This window comes from Lates calcarifer, unplaced genomic scaffold (assembly GCF_001640805.2).
Source record: "Lates calcarifer isolate ASB-BC8 unplaced genomic scaffold, TLL_Latcal_v3 _unitig_5755_quiver_2445, whole genome shotgun sequence".
Lineage (NCBI taxonomy): Eukaryota > Metazoa > Chordata > Actinopteri > Centropomidae > Lates > Lates calcarifer.
This window is the reverse complement of record NW_026117702.1, coordinates 1889-12500: the sequence shown is the minus strand read 5'-3', so window position 1 is coordinate 12500 and position 10612 is coordinate 1889. Positions and strand designations below refer to the sequence as shown.

The 10612-nt window shown below is 39.5% G+C and overlaps 1 non-coding gene across 1 annotated transcript; it reads right to left on the bottom strand.

Annotated features, from left to right (window-relative positions):
- Nucleotides 1-5802: 5802 nt before the first annotated feature.
- LOC127141777 (5S ribosomal RNA) lies at nucleotides 5803-5920 on the bottom strand. The gene has a single exon (XR_007812285.1). It is a non-coding gene; the product is annotated as a 5S ribosomal RNA (ribosomal RNA).
- Nucleotides 5921-10612: the final 4692 nt, after the last annotated feature.

The window sequence follows — 10612 nt, the reverse complement described above, 5'->3', positions numbered from 1 at the left end:
CAAAAAAAACATTTTACACATTCACGGAAAATACAAGTTAACTAAACTAAATTCTATCAAAAATTAAACAACAAATTCTTTTTTCCCTCCAACTTTATCACTCCACTCTCTTCCACAAACCATTCCTCAAATACATCCTTCTCCAAATAGAACCACATCATATACACATATCTCTTTACCTTTGACACAAACACATCCCAGACCTCCACCCTCTTACCCTCAAAGTGCATCAAGTTCCTTCTACACCATACTGAATGTCTAGCCAAACTCAGAAAAATATTTAACAAATTCACTCTGTGACCCTTCTTCTTTTTAGTTACCCCAAGTAAAAAAACACTCCTCCATTCTCTCCCTTCTAAAATCCCCTTCCCCCAATTCCTCATCACCCACTGCTTTAATTTCCTACAAAACCCCACCACCTCTCCACATTCCCAGAATAAATGAAATAAAGTTTCCGGTCCGAGCTTGCACACATCACACTCCCTATTTACATCCCTATTAAACTGATGTATAACCACATTTGTGTAAACCCTATTGTGTCTTATTTTGAAATCCAAATTCTCGCACTCGACACTGTTAAATTTTACAGTTATATTTTCCCACATTGATTTTACATCGTCATCCAGCACATACATTCTCCATACTTTTTCGCTTTCAGGAACTTTAAATTCCTCCACCGCCATAGACTCATAAATTTGTTTCATTTTCAATACGCAAAAGAGTTTCTTAACCCCATTGCAGTCAATATAAAGGACCGGCAGGTCACATGGCTTTGCTGTCACCGTGTGCTTGTCGATCATAGTTACCCAACCCGCTGGAATGCTCTTCTTAATTTTTTCAAAAACATTTTCTACCATTACTCTACTCACATCTTCATCCCATTCCAATAAACAGTCAAAAATTGCTCTCCCCGGCATAAATCCCGGTACATATTCATAAACAATATCTTTAATTTGTCTAACTCCAGCCAAAAAAAACATTTCATTGTGCAACATTTTCCCTTTCTCAATTATTTTGGGGTTAAAAAAAATCGGTTGCTTAAAAACCTGATTAACATCAATACAGTTATAAAACACTTTTTTCCTTAAAAACACCTCCCACACTCCAAAAACCTCTTGATAAAATACAGGTATTTTGTCCAAACATCCTTTTTTTAAACACATGAAAATTCCTTCATCCCCAATCCCTCCACAGTTGTATAGAAACTGTTTAAAAAACATTTTCCATCCATATTCCAAATTCCCATATAAAAATTTTTGTACCATTTTGACTCTCATCGCATTCTTTCTTACCTCGATATCCATTAACTTTAAACCACCCCTCTCTCTATTACCAATCAAAGTTTTTGTTGCAATCCTTACACCCCTCCCACTCCAAATAAAACTGTTAACTAAATTTTTCAATTCGTTTAAAACCCAAATCGGCATATCTAAGACCCCTAAAACATAATTTATTTTTGATAACAGCAACACATTAACCACTAACACTTTCCCCTTCAGTTTCAGCTGTCTTAGCTTCCAAAAATTTAACGTATTTCTGATTTTGTTTAACACCCCCGTCCACGTTTCATCCCTTGCCTCCTTTTCTTTTGGTCCTAAATTAACCCCCAGAATCTTAATAAAATCATCCTTTATCCTAAACGGGATATTCCATTTTTTGTTCCTCTCCTCCCCAAAAAACATTATTTCAGTTTTGTCAATATTTATTTTCGCACCCGATGCCCCCCCATAAATTTTCAAATCCTCCATGATAAAATCAACGCTCTCTGCATTTTTTACAGTAAAATTAGTGTCATCTGCAAACTGATAAATTAAACTTTTCTTACCAAATGGAATATCCACTGCTAAAATCCTCCCGTCTTGCTTCACCAGTGTTGCCAATGGCTCTGCAGAAATGCTATATAATATAGCAGACAAAGGACATCCCTGTCTGATAGATCTTCCCAATTTAAAACCTTCAGTTAATGTACCATTAATCTTCACCCTTCCTTTAGCTTGACTATATAACAATTTTAGCCAAGCAATTATCCTATCCCCAAACCCAAATTTTCCCAATGTCCTCCACAAATAATCATGTTCAACTCTGTCGAATGCCTTATTTAAATCCACACTTAATAGCACCCCTCCCTCCTTCTCCCTGTTCATTTGCCCTACCACATCCCTAATAGAGCAAATAGTGTCCGCTATATCCCTCCCCGGTATACTGTACCCCTGAGTGTCCGAAATGATACTACCTGCAACCACCTTTATTCTATTTGCAAAGATTTTTGTTAGAATTTTATAATCACAATTTAACAAACTTAATGGTCTATAATTTTCCAATTTATTTTTGTTTCCTCTATTCTTATATAGTAATGTGATAATCCCCGTCGCCATAGAATCAGGCACCTCTTGTCTCTCTTCCATGCAAACGAAGAGTTTCATAAGTATTGGAGCCAATACGTCAATAAAGGTCTTATAAAATTCATTTGTTAGCCCATCTGAACCTGGACTTTTGTATTTTTTTGCTTGATTTATTGCCTCTCGAATTTCTTCAATAGTTATCTCCTTATCACACATTTCCCTGTCCTCCTCCGTCAGCTCCACCCCCACCGTGCCCAGAACCTTATCCACTAACTCCTTATTTATTCCTTCCTTTTTAAACAAACTCTCATAATAGGTTTGCACCTCCTCTAAAATGCTTACATAATCGCTTATTTTTTCTCCTGTGTCTTTTTCTAACTCCCAAATAAAATTTTTCCTTTGTCTCTTTCCTTCCAGGTTCAAGAAAAATTTCGTACACTTTTCTCCCTCCACCACATATTTAGCCCTGCTCCTTATTATTGCACCCATGATCTTCTCTTTCTCCAAGTTTTCCAATTTACCCTGCAGCTTTAACACCCTCTCCGTGTCCACGTCAGCTCTTCCTTCCTCCTCCTCCAACTCCTCCCTCAATTCTAATTTCTTTTTTTTCCTCAGAAAATTCCTCAGTTTCGCATATCTCATGCTTAGTTGCCTTATTTTACTTTTTACCTTCTCCCACCATGCACATGTATTTAACTCAACAATGGATTTTCTTTTTCCCGCACTATACAATCTACAACCTTTTTTTTATATTCTACTTCCTCTAACAAACACGCATTCAAACACCATACCCCTCCCCCCTCCCTCCCCTTTCCCCCAACTGAAAAATTAGCGCTGCATGATCACTCAACCCCAGAAAATTATATTTTAAATTCGTCACATAAATCCCCACACATCTTCTAACCAAACATAAATCAATTCTGCTTTGCTTTAGTTTTCCTAAGACCATTTGTCTTCTAGAGAAACTCCTTTTATAGGGATTCTCCTCCCTCCATACATCAATTAAATCCTCCTTATAACATAATATTATGTAGCGCTAGTTCTCGATGTGTCATTTTTAAAAGACCCAACACTGCACGCGTCTAATCTCGTGCACCATACATTGAAATCCCCGACTATCATACAGTTCCCCTTAACAAAACCCGACATCCTTGCAAAAAAACCTTTCCTTTGTGTTTCCACATTTGGTGCATAGATATTTACTAAACGAAATAAAACATTTTGTAATTCAAAATCAATAACCAAAATTCTCCCTTTGTTATCCTTATAAATTTCCTTCACATTTTCTATACACCCTTCTTTAACCAAGATAGCCACCCCACATTCCCTCTGTCCCCCATGATTTACAAAAAAAACTCCCTTCCAAAGTCTCTTTATACTATCCATAATTTCCTCAGTCCAATGAGTTTCTTGTAGACAAATAATGTCTGTATTGAGTGCAACGAAAACCTGCTCTGCTTTCCTTTTGTCTCTGAGGCCATTACAGTTTAACGAGGAAATTTTAATTTGTGCACTCATAATACCTTGAAAAACTAAAAGAAAAAAAAACAGCAGAGCTTTCCTCATACCTCTCATTTCTTCACATTCATCCTTTCTGTTCCTTTCTTCTTCCTCTTCAACTGTTTTATTATTTCTTCACTTATGTCCATCTCCTCTCCGCTGCTTCCCCAGCCCACCTCCGTCTCCGCTCCGCCCTCAGCCAACACAGCGGAACGCACTCCTCCTGTCCTCTCATCTCCCGCGCTCCCCCCTCCTTCTCCAGTCACCTCTCCTCCTTGACCTCTCTCACTCTCAGCAGCCGCGCTGACCGCGACGATCTCTGTGCCGGCATCCTCCCGACTGTTGTCCAGCTCCTCCGTTTCCAGCGACCAGATCCGCCCTCCGCCGACCCCCGCCTCCTCCGTCCTCTGGTCCTCCTCCACCTCCACCAACTCCTCCTCCTCCTCCTCCTCCCCCTCCACCATCAGTTCTCCCTCCACCTCCGCCATCTCCTCTCGACTGGATGAAATATCCGAATACGGCAGCCTCTCCCCTGAACGCCGCCGATGCTCCACACACACACAAAGCCCTCTTCTCCCCACAGTCACTGCATCTCTCCGTCCCCGCACATTCGCGAGCATAATGCCCCTGATTTCCACATTTAAAACATTTAAATGTCGGACAATCTCGCACCACGTGTCCGGGCTGTATACACAACCGGCAAACTTTTACTTGCCTGTCGTGAATAACACGGAAGTGTTCTGTTCCTCCCGCTGTCTCGAATTTGGCTGAATAAGGCAGGAATTAAGCATCTTCGGTGAATTTCCCTTCATGATCTCGTGCCATCAGCTATTGACGTCCCCGCCACATCCTTCTTTAATTGCGAATGCTCTCACCCCCAGTCATTTAATTTTCCCAATATGGCTTCATCCTCCACATATGTAGGTAGATTGATGAATGAAACCACCATCACATCATTTTCTATTTCCTTCCCAATTACCAGACTGTTCTTGATTTTGAAGCCGTCCATCAATTTGTTTTTTCCACTTTCATTTCTCATTGTTAGTTCATAAAGTTTCATTGTCTTAAATCTGCAGCCGATCACATCACCGCACTGCTCTTTCACCGCCTTTAACAGCTCCATCATCGTCACCTCATCTTCTCCGTCTATCTCCGCCGTCACCGTCAATCTCCTCTCATAAGTTATTTTTCCTTTGTCTCCTTCAACCGCATGCCGTCCTCCATTTGCCGTTCCGTTTTCCTTAGCCATGATTTCCGTCCGTATATTTTTCTTTGATCTTTCCCCAAACAGCGGCCGCTGTCTGGGGAATATGCTCACCTCTTAGAAAAAAAAACAAAATACTTTCTCCACCTATCTCTCTCGGGAAATTTGAAAGCAAAAAGGAAAGTCAAAGTTTACACTTCTCTCAGCTTGTCTCACACACAACCTGCTCCTTCTGCTGCTCAGGGTGGTGTGGCCGTAAGCCACTGCGGCTGCTGAAGACAGACCCTTTATACGTGCCAAAATAACACTGGCAGATCTGTTATTTCACATAGCAATCAACAATAATGGGGATTTTCTCTAACAGTCAACAGCAAAACTAAGAAATAACTACTCCACCCAACAAGAATTTTCCGTATGGCCTGATCAAACATTTGGCTCTGTTCCAAGTCCATTTTCGTCCGAAATTGCTCAAAACGTACATCGGTGAGCCACACGTCCTTGTGGACGACGTATTGGGTCATTGTGCCCAAAACCCAGACTGCGCTCATTCATTCGGCAGCAGTGCAGACTTTACAGAGGTGACTTTCCAGCGCCTAATACCCGATTGCCGAAAGCGACGTGACATAAAACAGAAGTGCAAAACAGAGCGTGAAATACAGGCTGCAAAATAAAAGTAGTTTGGGCGTGCCCTGTCTCAACTACAGAGGAAGTGGCATTCTGCTGCTGTAAGATAGGCAGGAAAAGATGGGGACAAAAAGCTTACGGCACCTGGTATTCCCAGGCGGTCTCCCATCCAAGTACTAACCAGGCCGACCCTGCTTAGCTTCCGAGATCAGACGAGATCGGGCGCGCTCAGGGTGGTGTGGCCGTAAGCCACAGCGGCTGCTGAAGACAGACCCTTTATACGTGCCAAAATAACACTGGCAGATCTGTTATTTCACATAGCAATCAACAATAATGGGGATTTTCTCTAACAGTCAACAGCAAAACTAAGAAATAACTACTCCACCCAACAAGAATTTTCCGTATGGCCTGATCAAACATTTGGCTCTGTTCCAAGTCCATTTTCGTCCGAAATTGCTCAAAACGTACATCGGTGAGCCACACGTCCTTGTGGACGACGTATTGGGTCATTGTGCCCAAAACCCAGACTGCGCTCATTCATTCGGCAGCAGTGCAGACTTTACAGAGGTGACTTTCCAGCGCCTAATACCCGATTGCCGAAAGCGACGTGACATAAAACAGAAGTGCAAAACAGAGCGTGAAATACAGGCTGCAAAATAAAAGTAGTTTTGGGCGTGCCCTGTCTCAACTACAGAGGAAGCGGCATTCTGCTGCTGTAAGATAGGCAGGAAAAGATGGGGACAAAAAGCTTACGGCACCTGGTATTCCCAGGCGGTCTCCCATCCAAGTACTAACCAGGCCCGACCCTGCTTAGCTTCCGAGATCAGACGAGATCGGGCGCGCTTTTTTTTTTTTTTTTTTTTTTATTATAAAAAATATACAACAATTCAATTTCACTTAGATCAGAGAAATCCTTAAATTACATCATTCAAATAAACATTTCCTTAAAAATAAAAACCTCAAGGCCCAAAACAAACCAGTCAAAAAAACATTTTACACATTCACTGGAAAATACAAGTTAACTAAACTAAAATCTATCAAAAATTAAACAACAAATTCTTTTTTCCCTCTAACTTTATCACTCCACTCTCTTCCACAAACCATTCCTCAAATACATCCTTCTCCAAATAGAACCACATCATATACACATATCTCTTTACCTTTGACACAAACACATCCCAGACCTCCACCCTCTTACCCTCAAAGTGCATCAAGTTCCTTCTACACCATACTGAATGTCTAGCCAAACTCAGAAAAATATTTAACAAATTCACTCTGTGACCCTTCTTCTTTTTAGTTACCCCAAGTAAAAAAACACTCCTCCATTCTCTCCCTTCTATAATCCCCTTCCCCCAATTCCTCATCACCCACTGCTTTAATTTCCTACAAAACCCCACCACCTCTCCACATTCCCAGAATAAATGAAATAAAGTTTCCGGTCCGAGCTTGCACACATCACACTCCCTATTTACATCCCTATTAAACTGATGTATAACCACATTTGTATAAACCCTATTGTGTCTTATTTTGAAATCCAAATTCTCGCACTCGACACTGTTAAATTTTACAGTTATATTTTCCCACATTGATTTTACATCGTCATCCAACACATACATTCTCCATACTTTTTCGCTTTCAGGAACTTTAAATTCCTCCACCGCCATAGACTCATAAATTTGTTTCATTTTCAATACGCAAAAGAGTTTCTTAACCCCATTGCAGTCAATATAAAGGACCGGCAGGTCACATGGCTTTGCTGTCACCGTGTGCTTGTCGATCATAGTTACCCAACCCGCTGGAATGCTCTTCTTAATTTTTTCAAAAACATTTTCTACCATTACTCTACTCACATCTTCATCCCATTCCAATAAACAGTCAAAAATTGCTCTCCCCGGCATAAATCCCGGTACATATTCATAAACAATATCTTTAATTTGTCTAACTCCAGCCAAAAAAAACATTTCATTGTGCAACATTTTCCCTTTCTCAATTATTTTGGGGTTAAAAAAAATCGGTTGCTTAAAAACCTGATTAACATCAATACAGTTATAAAACACTTTTTTCCTTAAAAACACCTCCCACACTCCAAAAACCTCTTGATAAAATACAGGTATTTTGTCCAAACATCCTTTTTTTAAACACATGAAAATCCCTTCATCCCCAATCCCTCCACAGTTGTATAGAAACTGTTTAAAAAACATTTTCCATCCATATTCCAAATTCCCATATAAAAATTTTTGTACCATTTTGACTCTCATCGCATTCTTTCTTACCTCGATATCCATTAACTTTAAACCACCCCTCTCTCTATTACCAATCAAAGTTTTTGTTGCAATCCTTACACCCCTCCCACTCCAAATAAAACTGTTAACTAAATTTTTCAATTCGTTTAAAACCCAAATCGGCATATCTAAGACCCTAAAACATAATTTATTTTTTGATAACAGCAACACATTAACCACTAACACTTTCCCCTTCAATTTCAGCTGTCTTAGCTTCCAAAAATTTAACGTATTTCTGATTTTGTTTAACACCCCCGTCCACGTTTCATCCCTTGCCTCCTTTTCTTTTAGTCCTAAATTTACCCCCAGAATCTTAATAAAATCATCCTTTATCCTAAACGGGATATTCCATTTTTTGTTCCTCTCCTCCCCAAAAAACATTATTTCAGTTTTGTCAATATTTATTTTCGCACCCGATGCCCCCCATAAATTTTCAAATCCTCCATGATAAAATCAACGCTCTCTACATTTTTTACAGTAAAATTAGTGTCATCTGCAAACTGATAAATTAAACTTTTCTTACCAAATGGAATATCCACTGCTAAAATCCTCCCGTCTTGCTTCACCAGTGTTGCCAATGGCTCTGCAGAAATGCTATATAATATAGCAGACAAAGGACATCCCTGTCTGATAGATCTTCCCAATTTAAAACCTTCAGTTAATGTACCATTAATCTTCACCCTTCCTTTAGCTTGACTATATAACAATTTTAGCCAAGCAATTATCCTGTCCCCAAACCCAAATTTTCCCAATGTCCTCCACAAATAATCATGTTCAACTCTGTCGAATGCCTTATTTAAATCGACACTTAATAGCACCCCTCCCTCCTTCTCCCTGTTCATTTGCCCTACCACATCCCTAATAGAGCAAATAGTGTCCGCTATATCCCTCCCCGGTATACTGTACCCCTGAGTGTCCGAAATGATACTACCTGCAACCACCTTTATTCTATTTGCAAAGATTTTTGTTAGAATTTTATAATCACAATTTAACAAACTTAATGGTCTATAATTTCCAATTTATTTTTGTTTCCTCTATTCTTATATAGTAATGTGATAATCCCCGTCGCCATAGAATCAGGCACCTCTTGTCTCTCTTCCATGCAAACGAAGAGTTTCATAAGTATTGGAGCCAATACGTCAATAAAGGTCTTATAAAATTCATTTGTTAGCCCATCTGAACCTGGACTTTTGTATTTTTTTGCTTGATTTATTGCCTCTCGAATTTCTTCAATAGTTATCTCCTTATCACACATTTCCCTGTCCTCCTCCGCCAGCTCCACCCCCACCGTGCCCAGAACCTTATCCACTAACTCCTTATTTATTCCTTCCTTTTTAAACAAACTCTCATAATAGGTTTGCACCTCCTCTAAAATGCTTACATAATCGCTTATTTTTTCTCCTGTGTCTTTTTCTAACTCCCAAATAAAATTTTTCCTTTGTCTCTTTCCTTCCAGGTTCAGGAAAAATTTCGTACACTTTTCTCCCTCCACCACATATTTAGCCCTGCTCCTTATTATTGCACCCATGATCTTCTCTTTCTCCAAGTTTTCCAATTTACCCTGCAGCTTTAACACCCTCTCCGTGTCCACGTCAGCTCTTCCTTCCTCCTCCTCCAACTCCTCCCTCAATTCTAATTTCTTTTTTTTTCTCAGAAAATTCCTCAGTTTCGCATATCTCATGCTTGTTGCCTTATTTTACTTTTTACCTTCTCCCACCATGCACATGTATTTAATCAACAATGGATTTTCTTTTTCCCGCACTATACAATCTACAACCTTTTTTTTATATTCTACTTCCTCTAACAAACACGCATTCAAACACCATACCCCTCCCCCCCTCCCTCCCCTTTCCCCTAACTGAAAAATTAGCGCTGCATGATCACTCAACCCCAGAAAATTATATTTTAAATTCGTCACATAAATCCCCACACATCTTCTAACCAAACATAAATCAATTCTGCTTTGCTTTAATTTTCCTAAGACCATTTGTCTTCTAGAGAAACTCCTTTTATAGGGATTCTCCTCCCTCCATACATCAATTAAATCCTCCTTAAACATAATATTATGTAGCGCTAGTTCTCGATGTGTCATTTTTAAAAGACCCAACACTGCACGCGTCTAATCTCGTGCACCATACATTGAAATCCCGACTATCATACAGTTCCCCTTAACAAAACCCGACATCCTTGCAAAAAAACCTTTCCTTTGTGTTTCCACATTTGGTGCATAGATATTTACTAACGAAAATAAAACATTTTGTAATTCAAAAATCAATAACCAAAATTCTCCCTTTGTTATCCTTATAAATTTCCTTCACATTTTCTATACACCCTTCTTTAACCAAGATAGCCACCCCACATTCCCTCTGTCCCCCATGATTTACAAAAAAAAACTCCCTTCCAAAGTCTCTTTATACTATCCATAATTTCCTCAGTCCAATGAGTTTCTTGTAGACAAATAATGTCTGTATTGAGTGCAACGAAAACCTGCTCTGCTTTCCTTTTGTCTCTGAGGCCATTACAGTTTAACGGAGGAAATTTTAATTTGTGCACTCATAATACCTTGAAAACTAAAAGAAAAAAAAACAGCAGAGCTTTCCTCATACCTCTCATTTCTTCACATTCATCCTTTCTGTTCCTTTCTTCTTCCTCTTCAACTG